The sequence below is a fragment of the Dama dama genome, chromosome 15, assembly GCF_033118175.1.
Source record: "Dama dama isolate Ldn47 chromosome 15, ASM3311817v1, whole genome shotgun sequence".
NCBI lineage: Eukaryota > Metazoa > Chordata > Mammalia > Artiodactyla > Cervidae > Dama > Dama dama.
The window spans coordinates 90,907,670-90,923,134 of NC_083695.1; the positions used below are offsets into that span (position 1 = coordinate 90,907,670).

Sequence of the window (15,465 nt, forward strand, 5' to 3'; positions counted from 1 at the left end):
ATGATCACCATCTCCGTGCACTTGGACGAGACACTGACTTCAGAAGCCACTAGAGTCCCCTGGAGAGTGGGCTAGGGAGAGGAGGGTGGTTATGTTGCTATGCAGCACGAGTTTCACTTCCTATAAACTTTCTGAGTACAGTCCCCTCACTGTAGAGATGTGGTGGTGTGTGTGTGTGTGCATGTGTGCATGAGTGTGTTGTGTTAAAGATTTGATCACAGCATCATAGCTCAGTGGGTAAAGAATCTGCCTGCAATGCAGGAGACCCGGGTTTGATTCCTGGGTTGGGAAGATCCCCTGGAGAAGGAAATGGCAGCCCACTCCAGTATTCTTGCCTGAAAAATCCCATGGACAGAGGAGCCTGGCGGGCTACAGTCCATTGGGGTCATAAGAGTTGGACATGACTTAGCGAATAGACCACCAAACCACCATCATTTAGTTACAGACACTCAAAGAAGAGTCTTCAGATGCCATGTTGCTGATTGGCCTTAGACGTAGAGTTGCTGGCATCTCTGGCTCACTGTTAGCCAGACGATGTCTACTTTCCCCTGTGCTTTTCAGGTTTCTTTTCACTTTATAAAGGCTCAACATGAGAAGCGGGTGGAAATCTTTTCAAGGAATGCACTTGTTTCTTCAAAGTTGCCGGAACCCTCTAATAGAACTGGTTCAGCTGCGGGTGACCCAGACAGGGAGGGGGCCACCCTCTCCCACCAACATGGGCTCAGTCAAGCTGCTCCCCATGAAATGCACTACTGTTCCTCTACTGAAATACTTGCTAAGGATTCATTCAAAGAGAGACCAACACACCTGGAAAATGACACCCAGGAGGAAAATCCACGTCCAGCAGAGGCCAGTGAGGGAGCTGGCACTACAGGGTGGGCAAAGCACGAAGTTGGAGTTTCTGCTCTGGGTTTTATGCAAAGACCAGCACTCTGGGACTCGTGCACGTCTCTAGACTTCTCTGAACCTCAATTTCTCTGGGTGTAAAGTGGGAAAGAACAAAGACCCATCTCATAGCGTTGTTAGGAGGACTATATCATGCATGGGAAACGCCCAGAACATGGATAACAATGATTAAGAGGCAACCGTGTTCTTGGGGTTCCTTCCTTGGTTACTGTGAGACGGGGGTTCACTGGAGCCACGCTGGGAAGCCGGTGAGCATTGACTACGCTGTTTGGAGCCCAGGGTGAACCTAGGCATCGAGACACCACCTGCTCTGGGCCTTGGAGCCTAGAAACACTTGTGTGTGCACAGAATGTGTGCAGGTAAGGGCGCCAGGAACTCAAGGAAGACAGGACATCCTAATAAGAGGTGGCCTCACCCCCTGGGATCACACTCAGTATTCCATACATCCAGGATGACCCAAGATGATTTAAGAACATTTGAGTTGACTTTCTCATGGTACTCACCCCACTGATTACCTCTCCATGGCAGTCAGAGCTCAGTTAAAAGAATGTGACAATATAGTACCCCCCCCCCCCCCCGCATTTAATGTTATCCCCTTGTGGGTCAGCTGGTAAAGAATCCGCCTGCAAGGCAGGAGACCTGGGTTCGATCCCTGGGTTGGGAAGATCCCCTGGAGAAGGGCATGGCAACCCACTCCAGTATTCTGGCCTTGAGAATTCCATGGACTGTATAGTCCATGGGGTGGCAAAGAGCTGGACACGACTGAGCAGCTTTCACTTTCACTTTGTAAAGCAGAGGAAGCCATAATACCACAGATGTTTGTCAACCACAGCTGCATGGAAAATACGCCAAGTTGAGACAAGGGGCAAACGGGGAGAGGAGAGAGCCACTGAACTAGGGACAGACTTACAAGGGACATCTGCACACGAGTGCTCATTTAAGGAAACACTAACAGCCCGCAGGATGTAAGAGAGAACACACCTTTCACTAGGGACACAGACCCACAATGAACACAGGCACCGAGGCCAGGCTGTCTGCCTACCTGACCAGGCTCCGCGCTGATGCACTCCGAGAGAACACTCAAGTTACGCAACTTCTCCACGTTGTCGAGAGAAGGTGATACACGGGTTAAGTGAGAGATGGTCTACTAACCTCTCAGCACGGAGCCTGGCACACAGCGACCAATAAGCTACTATTATCGAAGGAGTGAACGGAACCACCTAGAAGCACCCTAATCGTACTGGGATTGCCACACACACACAACTATACAGGAAATAAATAACCGATAAACTACTGTACAGCACAGGGAATCCAGTGCTCCGTGGTGACCTAAATGGAAAGGAAACTGAAAACAGACTGGATACATGTATATGTGCAGCTGATTCCCTTTGCTGAACAGCAGAAACGAACAACATTGTAAAGCAACTATACTCCAATAAAAAAAGATTAATAAAAGCGCCATAATCCTCCCAGCAGCCCCACGCTGGGTGATAAACCGTGGCACTAAATCAAGATCCGTTTCCTGTAAGATGGCAGAAAACTATGAGCAAGATATTAGTGTGCGCTGCAAAAAAGGAATGCATGCCCCCGTAAACTTGAAAGACTTTGAAGATTAAATAATTCATGACTAAATGATGACTAGTTTTGCCACTAAGGATGAATAAGTATCTAGTCTTGCTAGTAAAGATAATGTCAGGTTTTTACTGCAAGGCTGGAGAGAATGTGAGATGTATGTTACAACATATCACAATATATTTGGATTTATCACTGAAAGCTTAGGAGGTAATTAGGTGGGCCATTCATTCTGGTTTGCCTGGGACATTCTCAATTTATGGTAGTGTTGAATTTATTAATCACAGTCTCTCTAATGTGTCCCAGTTTAGAGGACAAATTATACAGTCACCGTAGTGATAAAAGCCCAAAGAGTTGCGATGTTGACTGAAAGTTCTGATTCAAACCTGGGCTCAGCAGAGACACCCAATCTGCTTCCCTCCTGCCACACCCAGGACAGGTGTCTACGGAAACATGAAACAGGTAGCTGCCTAGGTAAGATGCCAGCTTCCCACCAGGCCCAGCTGGGACAAAGTGGCTTCATAGAACAGTAGAGTTAGTCAAAGATGAGGGGTCCTCCCTTCTCAGGGATCAGACCTGGAGCCCCAAAATCATCTGGTCAGAAGCCCCTGCAGCACATGCTCTGACCTTGGAGAGAGGGGCAGAGCTTCCGCACTCCCTTTGAGGTATCATTTTTCAAGCTGCCTTTGCAAAACCTGGACCTGGGCTTTCCCGAAGACGTCCAATCCAGCCTGGCCACAAAGAGCCTTCAGGATGGAGCAGAGGAATGACTCTGGGCCTCAATGAACATAAACTCCACACTCAACAAACATTTCTTTAGACTGACTTTCATTTTTAAAACAGAAGCGAGTTCAGATGCTCTTCAACTTTCTAGGTACTGGAGAAAAATGAATGTCTGTTACTAAATAGAGTGGTCTTGGGCTTTCCTGGTGGCTCAGTGGTAAAGAGTCTGCCTGCCAAGGCAGGAGACTTGGGTTTGATCCCTGGTCTGGGAAGATCCCACATGCCACGGAGCAGCTGGGCCCATGCACCAAAAACTACTGTCTGCTCTAGAGCCTGGAAGCCACAACCACTGAGCCCTAGTGCACAACTACTGAATTCCACTCACCCTACAGCCTGTGCTTCACGGGAGAGGTCACGACGATGAGAAGCCCACGCCCCACAACTGGAGAGGAGTCCCCCTCACTCACTGCAACTAGAGAAAAGCCCAGGCAGCAACAAAGACCCAAAGCAACCACAAATAAATAAATAATGTTATAAAAAATATGGAGTGTTCTCGTTTCTCCATTTTCCACTCATGTTTTAGCAATAGTCACATATTCCAAATATTTTTTAGAGGGATGAGAATAAATTTTTGGACCCAAACATAGTAGCCCTTTGGCTTGATCGTCGTAGAGAATTCTCAACTGTTATCTCCGTCTGCATGATCAGCAAGAGGAAGTACATCCTGCTTCTCCAGAGGGAATCCCCCCGGGGGACCGGATGTTATCTCAGGAAAATGCCAGGGATGCCAGAGAGGTCCCAGTGAGCTTGTGCAGGGCTGAGCTGGGGGTAGGGCAGCATAGATCCTGCTCACCATCTGGCCCGTCACTGGCCCTGCAGGAACCGAAGCTTCGTGATAACAACAGGGATAACTGGTTCCCAGGGAAATGCCTCGACTTCTTTTTCCTCTTTATTCAGAAGTGGCAGGTGTCCTTGTAAGAACATGTTTGCATTTAGCTGGAAGAGGTCCTTACTTCTTTCCTTCTAAACCCACCTGAAGACAGTAAAGAAAATGCAGAAGGAGGAGCAAAACTCCACTTCTGGGAAAGCTGAATATATGAGAAAAGGATGCAAAGTATGCTGCAGGCCTGGCTGAGAAGAGCCCATGAAAGGGACAACCTGGAAGAACACCCACCCTGCCTGCCAAGGACGAGACAGGGGAGTGAGCCGTTGACACGCGGGTCAGGGCTGAAGGCAGAGCAGACGTGCTCAGCCACCTGCGCACGCCTGAAGCAGCGAGGGGAGCTGGCAGGGTCTCTGCTGACAGCAGAGGAGGCCCAACCACCACCGTCCCTCAAAGCCCGCGGTCCCCACGGTGCCCCAGGAGGCGGACAGTTTAAGAGCTGGTCCTGAGCTCTGACCTGGCCCTTCCCCCAACTGACCTGCAACTGGTTCTTCCTCCCAGGAGACCTCCCTTCCTTTAAAGAGGAATCCAGACACACTAATCAAAACTATTGAAAGAAGGAAGGAAGGAACCACAATAAACAAAGGGCCAACCAAGAACCCGTTGGCAAAAATGTGTATGTATGTAAGGAAGCAAAGAGGAGGATCTGGCAAAAGTCAAGAGAAACAGGGAAGGAAAAACCAAAGCAACAATGAAAACCAAGCGCCTGGATGCAATGAACCCAGTCAGGGCTACGGGGGCCCAGCCGAGGGGAAGCAGGAAAAGGTCAAGGGTAAAGTACAACACCAGCAAAGGTGACGGTGCCACTTAGGGATCTGAGCAAATAGTGCAGAGAGAAAAGATACTCAGCATTAACGCGCAAAACCTTTCCTGAGAGAGTCAAGTCCTGGAAAGAGTACACTGTTTCCCTGGGGAAGTGCATGAGAGCCATCACAGTGGTAGACTTCATTCTGCTGGGCTCCAAAATCACTGCAGATGGTGACTGCAGCCATGAAACTAAAAGAAAAATTCCTTGGAAGAAAAGCTATGACAAACCTAGACAGCACATTAAAAAGCAGAGACATCACTTTGCTGACAAAGGTCCATATAGTCAAAGCTATGGTTTTTCTAGCAGTCATCCATGGATGTAAGAATTGGACCATCAAGAAGGCTGAGCACTGAAGAATTGATGCTTTCGAACTGTAGTGCTGGAGAAGACTCTCGAGAGACCCTTGGACAGCAAGGAGATCAAATCAGTCCATCCTAGAGGAGATCAACCCTGAATATTCATTGGAGGGACTGGTGCTGAAGCTGAAGCTCCAATACTTTGGCTACCTGATGTGAAAAGCTGACTCGTTGCAAAAGACTGATGCTGGGAAAGCTTGAGGGCAGGAGGAGAAGAGGGTGACAGAAGATGAGATGGTTGGATGGCGTCACTGACTCAGTGGACATGAGTTTGAACAAACTCCAGGAGACAGTGAAGGACAAGGAAGCCTGGCGTGCTGCAGTCCGTGGGGTCACAAAGAGTCAGGCATGACTGAGCAACTGAACAGCAACAACGTCAGAAATAATATACAACTGTTTAAAGCTGCTGGACTTTCAAGGATACAGAATCATGTTACTTACAAGGAGAAAAAAGATAAGCCAGCTTCTGATTTCTTCAGAGCAGATAGAGGAAGCATGCATAGAAGAGTTTCAAGGAAGGAAAAGTGTGATCCATTAATTTTATGCCTAGAACATCACTGAAAAAGTAAAGCAATAGCCAGATGTCTTTGAACATGCAAAAATTCAGAGAAAATGCGTCCCAAGAGTTCTTCTAGAAGAAATTCTGAAAGTCCAACAGAATGGACTCCAGCCAGACAGGAAAAGGATGGCTCAGTGGCAAAAAGATGGAGTACTAAATCACTTCAGTGTAGACCACAGGCTAACAAAATTGTGGGAATTATGGCTACAGAACAGAAAGTAGGTGTTACAAGCTGTAATACAGACAGTTCTGTAAGTTAAGACATTACAGAACTAACCAGAGTTAGAAGGTGGGTCATCCATTTCTAGATGCGTCATGGGCTGGGTCATTTTGACCTACCTTCTCTCTAAAATTGCTGGGTAGAATGTATTTAAAGTTTTTTCTTAAAAGTACCAAGAGCTACAAGATAGTGTAAGATGTTATCAGGCCAGCATCTAAGTGAAAGCAGAAGCCCAGGGGGGTAACTAGTACACTGAAGCTATAGGCATTTGCCCAACTAGGGAAACCTGGGTTTTGGTTCTGATACCCCTTTAGGGTGAGGGATGCAGGGGTTAAAGATTGGCACCAGTCCCAGTTCTGTTTCTGACCTCTTCTTGATCAAGCTGGGCTCTGCAGAAGACTATACCTCAGGATAAGAATCTTCCAGAAATCAACACTTATCATTGTCCATCCCTGGCAGGCTGGCAGGGACAGTTCCCTTATCCCTAGCGAGACTGCAGGGAGAGTGCCCTTGGTGCTGGGCAGACTGACCTGTAACCACAAATTGCCCTTTGGACCCAGAAGCTGACGTCACATCACCCATCACCTGGGTGGCTCAGTAAGCCCTGAGTCATGTCACTGGGCCTCAAGCTGGTGCTGCCCTGGCCACCTGACAGACGCAAATGCACCCTCTCCGGGGGGAACAGCCTTCGTCCTAGACCTGCAAGAGCTCCCAGGGAACTTTGCAGTGAAGTAAGCTCACAGGAAATGACCAGGAAGCAGGGAATCATGAGAGAGAGAGAGAGAGAGAGGGAGGAGGGATAAAACCTCAGCAGTAACACACACAAAGATTTTGGATTTGGAAATTATTGGAGCAAACATTCTTATTATAAAAAATAAAAGACAAGCCTTGTATCTGAGTAAGAACCAAAGAGAACATCCAGAAACAAAAAGCAAAACACAGATGAGTACATATTTTGTTATGCTTTAGCTTGATACCACTTATATAAACTGAAAAACAAAATACTAGTCATATATATTATTCATGGATACCTACTTACGTAAAAATATATGAAGATACTGGAGGAGGGCATGGCAACCCACTCCAGTAGTCTTGCCTGGAGAATCCCATGGACAGAGGAGCCTGGCGGGCTGCAGTCTGTGGGGTCCCAGAGTTAGACATGACTGAAGTGACTTAGCATGCACACACACACACACACACACACACACACACACACTCACACACAGAGAAAATCAACACCAAACTTAGGACAGAGCTTGTATCTGGAGTGGGCTGAAGCAGTCTATACTATTTAACTTTTCCTTTTCTAAAAGAAATATATGCATATATCTGAAAGTTAAATAGCTGTATACCTAGAGAAACAGGTAACAATGGTTATTTCTATGCAGTATAAATATGGGTGAATTGTGGATCATTTTTACATTTATATATTTTTAAATACAATTTTCAAAAGTTTGCTTGACCCTCACTTTTATGAAAGACCTACATTAGTACCTGTTTTCACCAACCGACAGAAATCTAAAGAGGATCTTTGCTTTCACACACAAAAAGGCAAAGCCAGCTTTCAGCATTTTGGGGGCAACAGCCATTGAGCAGAGGGAGTGACACCACCAAGCCCCTGCCCCAGGAACTACTCAGCATGCCCGCCAGAGCTCTGAGCCCTGTCGGTGAGCATCTGTGCTTTATCTCGATGTGCACCCCTTAACAAGATGTGTCCTAAGGTAATCGCTTCTTTACTTTATGCCATTTTGGCTTATGAAAGGTTTCATAGAAACGCTCTGCTTTTAGACAGTAGGGAAATCTATTTAAAATATTAATAACAACAGAATAAATTTCAATATTTGGGCCAAAGGAGAAAACAAAAGAGAAAACAGACTATTTTAAAATTATAAACATAGAAAACACAAAAATGAGAACAGGCACAGATAAAGCAGTATTTGGGAAACTTCTAGATTTATATGCTATGTAATCAAATATGAATATAAATGAAATAATGATCTAAGAGTTTAGAGAAAAATTAAGCTAAGTACAAAAGAAAAATGGAAGTGATAAAGATAAGAGCAGAATAAAAAGTAAAAAGTTACTATCATTTAGCAAAGACATTACAGACATCCTAATAAAGTTATATGTTTTCATTTAATTATCACAAAGTCCAATGAGAGAGATATTATCTCAAATTTGTAGAGGGGAGATGAAAGTAATGTTTCTGTGATCTAATGGCAGTAAAAGGGAAATTGTATGTAAAATCTAGGGCTGGTTCTCTGGGGGTGGTGGAGCGGAGGAGAATGTGAGAGTTGGACCATAAAGAAGGATGAGCGCCAAAGAATTGATGCTTTCAACTTGTTCTGTTGGAGAAGACTCTTGAGAGTCCCCCAGACAGCAGGGAGATCAAAGCAGTTAATCCTAAAGGAAATCAACCCTGAACGTTCCTTGGAAGAACTGATGCTGAAGCTCCAATACTTTGGCTACCTGATGTGAAGAACTGACTCATTGAAAGAAGACCCTGATGCTGGGAAAGACTGAAGGCAGGAGGAGAAGGAGGTGACAGAGGATGAGACGGTTGGATGGCATCACCAACTCGATGGACATGAGTTTGAGCAGACTCTGGGAGGTAGTGAAGGACAGGAAAGCCTGGTTTGCTGCAGTCCATGGGGTGGCAAAGAGTCGGACATGATTTAGAGACTGAACAACAACGAAGAATGGAGGAGGAACCAGATAAATCTAGTCTAGAAAAGATAAGCCAGTAAAGGACAAATAAATACACAACCACAGTGAACAGTGCTAAGGATTAGTCAGGAGGTTATCTAGAAAAAGTTGGATTACTACTTCATTTCATACACTAAATAGCAGATGGATCAAATACTTAAATGTGAAAAAAAGATCATGAAGCTATTTGAAATGGAAAAACAAGTTTGTAATCTTTGGGTAGACAAATCCTTTTAACAACAAAAGGTGACAAAAGAGGTGACAAACCAGTTTACGAAAAAGGGAAAAAACAAATGGATTTTAAACCTGTGAAAAGATCCCCCATCTCATATATAGGAAGAAAAACATGTAGATTTTTTTTTCAACCTATCATATTGGCAAAGATAAGAAAAACCTCTGCATACACTGCATTGATGAAGACCTGGGGAACAGAAATAGGGATGTGTCCTTTAGAGGCATTTCTGCCTCATTTATCAAGTTTCTAAATGCATATGGGCCTTTGATCAGCAATTGTGCTCCCAGAAATTTGTCTCGCACCCATTGTCATGCATGGGCTCAAGCTGCCTGGGCAAGAATATGCCTGTTTGAAGTGTCAAATGATGAAACCACCCATGTGGCCATCAGTATAGGACAGGTTAAAGAATTTACAGTGCGGTCCTGCCAGGAAGTACTACACAGTCAGTGGAAAGGATGAGGTTGATCTGGAATAACCAAAGTGGAAAGCAGTACCAGATGTGCTGCCATTTGATCTCAAAATTAGGATCCAAGGTTTGAAATAAGAGTGATAGCAAAGTGATGGTGCGTCCAATGTATGAAATAGCAATAGCAAGGGGATGGTTGCTGAAGATGGGGGATGGGTAGAGAGGTTTCACTGTACCTTTATAATTTCATTTGAAAATTTCTAACTTTTCCATAACCTCTCACTGTGCAGAGACACAGGTGGAAGAGAGTTTTCACTGTATTCTAAATGACACTTTACAAAAACCTAGTGTCAATGACTGCTTTTGGGAAGTGAGTCTGGTGATAGAGGTGGGAGGGAGATTCCTTCTCAAATAACCCTTTACACGGTTGGAAGTTTTACTTATAGGCATCCATTGCCATTACGATATAAAGGTAAAGTGTCAGGCATCCATTTTTTTCATGTACAATTTGGGTGTTTACAGTAATAGAAGTGAGTGGAAAACAAACACTCCTTTGAATACTGTAATCACTTGAATGGCTTCCCTCTGAAGTTATTTCTCTCTAGGGAGATAAAGGTACTTCGGCATCGGATGAGTTTGTCATGTGAATATTAGTGCATGGTGTGCTGTCCTCAGTTGCTCAGTCGTGTCTGACTCTTTGCAGCCGCAGGGACTGTAGCCCGCCAGGCCCCTCTGTCCATGGGATTCTCCAGGCAAGAATAGTGGACTGGGTTGCCATTTCCTCCTCCAGGGGATCTTTCCACTCCAAGGCTCAAACCCGTGTCTCTTGCATCTCCTGCACTGATCAGCAGATTCTTTTCCACTAGTGCCACCTGGGAAGCCTCGGTATATGATACGGAACTCCAAATATTTTAGCTGAAATTTCTGGAAGTACTGGGTAGGCAAAAGTGACCAGGAGTCCCAAACCTTGGTAGCTACAATTTAAGAGTCTTATGCCCTACTGACTGAATTAGCTGGGCAGTAGCTACAGTTCAGATTTACAGGATAAAGTGACTAAGATCTTCACTCACCTATAGCTCACTGGTCTTGTGGGCTCCGAGGGAGGATGTGATCCCGTGACAAGGCTGACTATTTACTACTGAGAATTCACATCAATTCAGTGTACTTCCTACATGTCTGTGTTCAAGGGGCTGGGCTTAGGTGTGCCTGGAAAGGACTAACAGTCTCATGCCTTCTGAAATGGAGCAGACCAGGTGTCCAGGGAACTCTGGACCGAGGCGGCAGGTGAGTGAGGAGACCCCAGTAGGACCTGCAGGAAGGCTTGGGAAGAGGGGGTCTTGGGGGACATCTGGGTAAAAGAATGAAATCTGAGAAGCAGAGAGAAGACATGGAGGACACTCCCCAGTTTTAGGTTTGCCTTCAGTAATACAGGTTTTTTTTTTCTTTTTGTATTGGTTTTGTCATACTATTGACTTGAGCCCGCCATGGGTGTACATGTGTCCCCATCCTGAACCCCCCTCCCACCTCCCTCCCCATCCCATCCCTCTGGGTCATCCCAGTGCACCAGCCCCGAGAACCCTGTATCATATAATACAGGTTTTTATAACGATCAGTTTTCTCGTGTTTCACCTCCCTTCCTTGGGAGTATATCCTGACGAATAGATTTCCTTTTCTCAGTATGTACTGGCATTTCTGATAAGCAAGGGTCTAGATCATCAGGCTTGCAAACGCTGTGAGTGCTGGTTTAAGTATCAGACACAGATCAGAAGGGTGCAAGTCCTCATTCAGATTCATTCAGATGCGAGTTCGTTCCGTGGCAGACAACTCTTCAAGTTTGGGCTCAACCTCAGAGGGACTGGCCAAGATCTGATGGCTCTGAAATCATGGTCTAAATTAGCTTTGCTCCTATTTGTATCCTTACCAAGCATTTATGAGCCAATAGTTATTGCTTATAAGTAACAGCCCGTGTTAATTGTTCATCACTCTTTGTGTGGGTTGGGGGAGGGAGGGCTCTTTGAAATAGCTCTCCCCACTTCCCTCTGACACTACTTACATCGAGTCTGATTGCTCTACCATCTTAGAAGAGATGTACAATATCAGCCAGCCTTGTTTTACAAAGTATACTGAACTGTATGTTCTACAGACACAGATATGGTGTGGAGGAGGAGAAATGTCATGTCAGCGACACTGAACCGAAAATCTCACCTCTACAAGTAACGCATGGAGGATTTTTCACATGGACTCTAGAAAGACGGTACTGATGAACCTATTTGCAGGGCCGGAATGGAGGGCAGACATAGAGAACAGACTTATGGAAACAGGCGGTGGTGGGGAGGAAGGAGAGGGTGAGACAAATGGAGTAGCATGGCGTACTATATGCAAAGTAGACGGCCAGTCGGAATTTGCTACATGACTCCAAGAGCTTAAACTGGGGCTCTGTGATCACCTAGAGGGGTGGGATGGGGTGGGGGGTGGGAGGGAGGTTCAGGAGGGAGGGGACATATGTACACCTCTGGCTGATTCACATTGATGTTTGGCAGAAATGAAACCAATACTGTAAAGCAATTATCCTTCAATTAAAAATACATTAAAAAAAAGATGCCAGGAGTATCTGGAATGCAACACAACCACTGTTATGTTTCTGAACAAGGGCTGGTTCTAAGAAAGACCGATGAAGACAAATGGCTGGAGCATGATACTATTATAAGCAAAAGCGAAGAGAAATGCAAGTCTCTCTTGTTACTGTATGAGGCTTTGCAAGATGTGAGAGGGCTCCCCTGTTCTACCCCATCACCTTTATCTGTGGCAAAAATGGGGAAAATGAATTAAAGATCGCCGAGGCAGCCAGTGATCTAAGACTTGCTCGCCATCACTGTCTTCCTGCAGTTTCTTTCTTCTGCCCCCTCTGTATCCACCTGTTTGTGCAGCCGTTTTAAGACTGCAGCCCTGATCTCCACCTCTGGGGGTCTTGCTATTTGGCCTCACGTTGCCTTGATTCCTCCTCCGCGAAATGGGGCTATTGGTGGTATCTGCCTCCGAGGCTCCTCCAGGTGGTTAGAAATGCCTGCAAAGCACTCAGCCAGGGAGCACTAGCCACATAGCTGGCTCAACACATGCTGTTTTATAACAACTCAAAACACAACTGAGACGCTCCTTATCCTAAAACACTTAGGATAATAACTCAAACAGGCATACACACATACAATGATAGGCCATTCGGTTATAAGAATGAAAATAGGAATTAATCCTGCCTTTGCTGGAATTTCTGCAGCACAGAGACATGCCAGAAACTGGGTTGGTAGATATTCTCATAAGCCCATCTGCTGTCTCAAGAAAGGACTTGAATTCAGCAAAAATCAATCTAAGAGATAGGTTCAGTTGCTTTTCTTCTTTTTTCCTATTGTTCTAGTAAAGAAGCTAATCTAACTGGAAAAACAACTTTAGCCAGTCAGGTCAGTAGCATTACTCACTGATAAGATTCTACAGAGGAAACCCACTTCCTAACTTTTCCCAGGAATTGAAGGGCTTAAAAAAATTAAGCAATCCCAGTAGGGTCACACATCAGCCATCAGCATGTACAGTTCAAATGCTGTTTTATGGAGCAAACCTTAAAAAAATTACAGCTAAGTGCTAAGTGATGCTTTCATGAGGTTTTTACTCATTTGAAGGATGGCCCATCTATGGATTGAAGGTGCCACTTATACTCCCATTAGAATCATGGCACATTGCAATCTGACAGCAGAAAATTGCATTTCGATCTACTTCTTAGCACAGACTTCTCTAGATATAATTCTGTGAGTGGAGAAATCTATTTCTTAGATGTGACATTGAACAGGCTCTTTATTTAAACTCTAGATGAGTGAATTAAGCCTATTAGTCATAATAAAGTGCATAAAGGATCTCAGTTTGCTACAGCCTAGAAATCTAATGAAACTCCAGAGTTTGCCCCCCAGCCAGTCCCTCCTCTCAGTGGGGAACACATTTAGGTGCCCTGGGGGTTGGCAGGTAAGACAATCACCCAAGTGTCCTCACAGGTCCTCATCTCTCGAACCACACCTGTTTTTTAAATTCATCTTCAGTGACTTGAGACCCTCTCTTGGGTGATGATATGATACTCCACCCACGCCCAGGTGCTGTCTGTGTCCGGGCGCTGTGCCCACTGCCTCCCACCCTGGGCTCCCCCAGGCTGGATCCTCTCCCGGGAGCTCAGGACTGAGCCTGCGGGGAGTGCCCTCTCCCCTGAACACGTGCCCCTGGTGTAACCTCAGCCTCTCCCTCATCTGCCGACCACCCTGAGGCCCACACCCGGCTGCAGTGGTCTGCGCCCCGCGCTGAGGTTCCAGGGTGGCAGGGAGTCGGCAGGCAGAAAAGGAAAACATAAAACTCCGTGTCAGATGTTACTTCTCCTGGAGTCTCTGGCTCACCTGGGGCCTCTCGGGGCCCTTCCCTCGTGGAAGTCAAGTCAGTTGACTTTACGGATGATGTCTGGGGCCAGGGCAAGGAATCCTTTCACACTACAAAGCACAGCTCATGAGCTCATGGACGCAGTCTCTCCCCCTGCCTGGCTGGGAGTCAGAGCTCAAGCCTGCCACCCAAAGACACACTTCCAGAATTCTGCTCAAGACATATGCTCCTCTTTAATATATATTACTTTAACACGATGGTACAGTAAAGGATTTTTCTGGGGTGCAAGGTTGTATGTTTTGAACATTTTTGTAATCCAGGGTAAAAAACCACCTAAAATATCTTAAGATTAACCACAAATAGGAGGAAACAGAACAGGCTCCATTTGAAAGCAGGACTCCGTCTTGGGCCAGACTGTGGACTTTGAGCTCTATGCCCAGTGTCTATGGAAACACCATGCCAACTGGAAAACCAGGCCCCCTGGAGGAAAGAGCCCCAGGGCTCGTACCTAGACTCTCCGTGCCTAAAAGAATACCCTAATTATCTGTGTAACCGGATAGAATCATAAATTCTATTATGGAGTATGACCACAGGCCTGTGGCTAATTGTCCACTGTTAACTACCTAGGCTTAAGGCATATGAATCATGGGTTAACTTTGATTTCATCTTTCTTTTCCTTTGTTCAGACTCGTTTCAGGGAATTTGGGGAGGTGGGTTTGGGCATGTACACTTAGGGTATATAAGGTTTTCACAAAAACTGGTCGGGGTCCTTGGCTAAGAGGAGACTCTGCCTTGGGCCTGCTGGTGTAATAAACTGCACTCCACTATCTGCACTGTCCTTCTGAGTGAGCTTGTTCCCGGAACGTGGGGCTACAACATCATCAGAAAGCCGCCCCAAGCCCTCTGGGATCCTTTGGTAGCCACTCCTGGAACTTGCCCTGTTTTTCTTTCCTCCTTTTTCTCTTCCAGAATCTGAGATAAACTCTATGCAGTGCTGTCCCTGGGGCCTCTGAAGTGGTCCGTGAGCTGGCAGGGGCGCTGGTTGGTCTGATCTCCTCACTGACGTGCCTGTTCCTGGTGACTTGTGAACATAACATGCCAGGCAGAGCAGGGCCAGGACTGTGCCAGGCAGAACAACGCTATTCTATCAGGCTCCCTGCCTGCGCACAGTTATACGTGACCACACACCCCTGTGTGTGACTTCTTATTTTTTTTTTCCATCATTTTTAGAGCCTTTTCTCAAGCCCACACTTTGCCTTTCACGCTCAGGCTGTGTTTCGGGAGAACTTGGCAGCAGTCAGCTAAAAGCCAGATGAATATACTGAATGCTTTTCCTCTCAAAGAGCTGACAGGATGAAAAGGAAATGAAAGTTCGCTTCCTCGATCAAGGCCGAGGAGTTAGTTTGAGAAGCTTGAGTTGCAAGGCTCATTTCCCTGAGAAGGAAATGGTAGCCCAGAAAGGCCCATCTGTGGACAAGAGAGTTGATTCAACTGTCCTTGAGTTTTAAAGATCACACAGAACACTTGATGGCAAGATGGAGCATTTTCTGTGAAGAACGAACTCACCCTTCAGACGTGAGGTCAACCACTATCGTGGTGTTTACGAAAGCGTTTTCCTTCTGCGAAG

At 45.9% G+C, this 15,465-nt stretch overlaps 1 protein-coding gene across 2 annotated transcripts in view; it reads right to left on the reverse strand.

Annotated features, from left to right (window-relative positions):
* Window positions 1-15,465, reverse strand: part of ADAM12 (ADAM metallopeptidase domain 12) — a 387,837-nt gene that overhangs the window by 12,274 nt on the left and 360,098 nt on the right. The window lies entirely within an intron of this gene.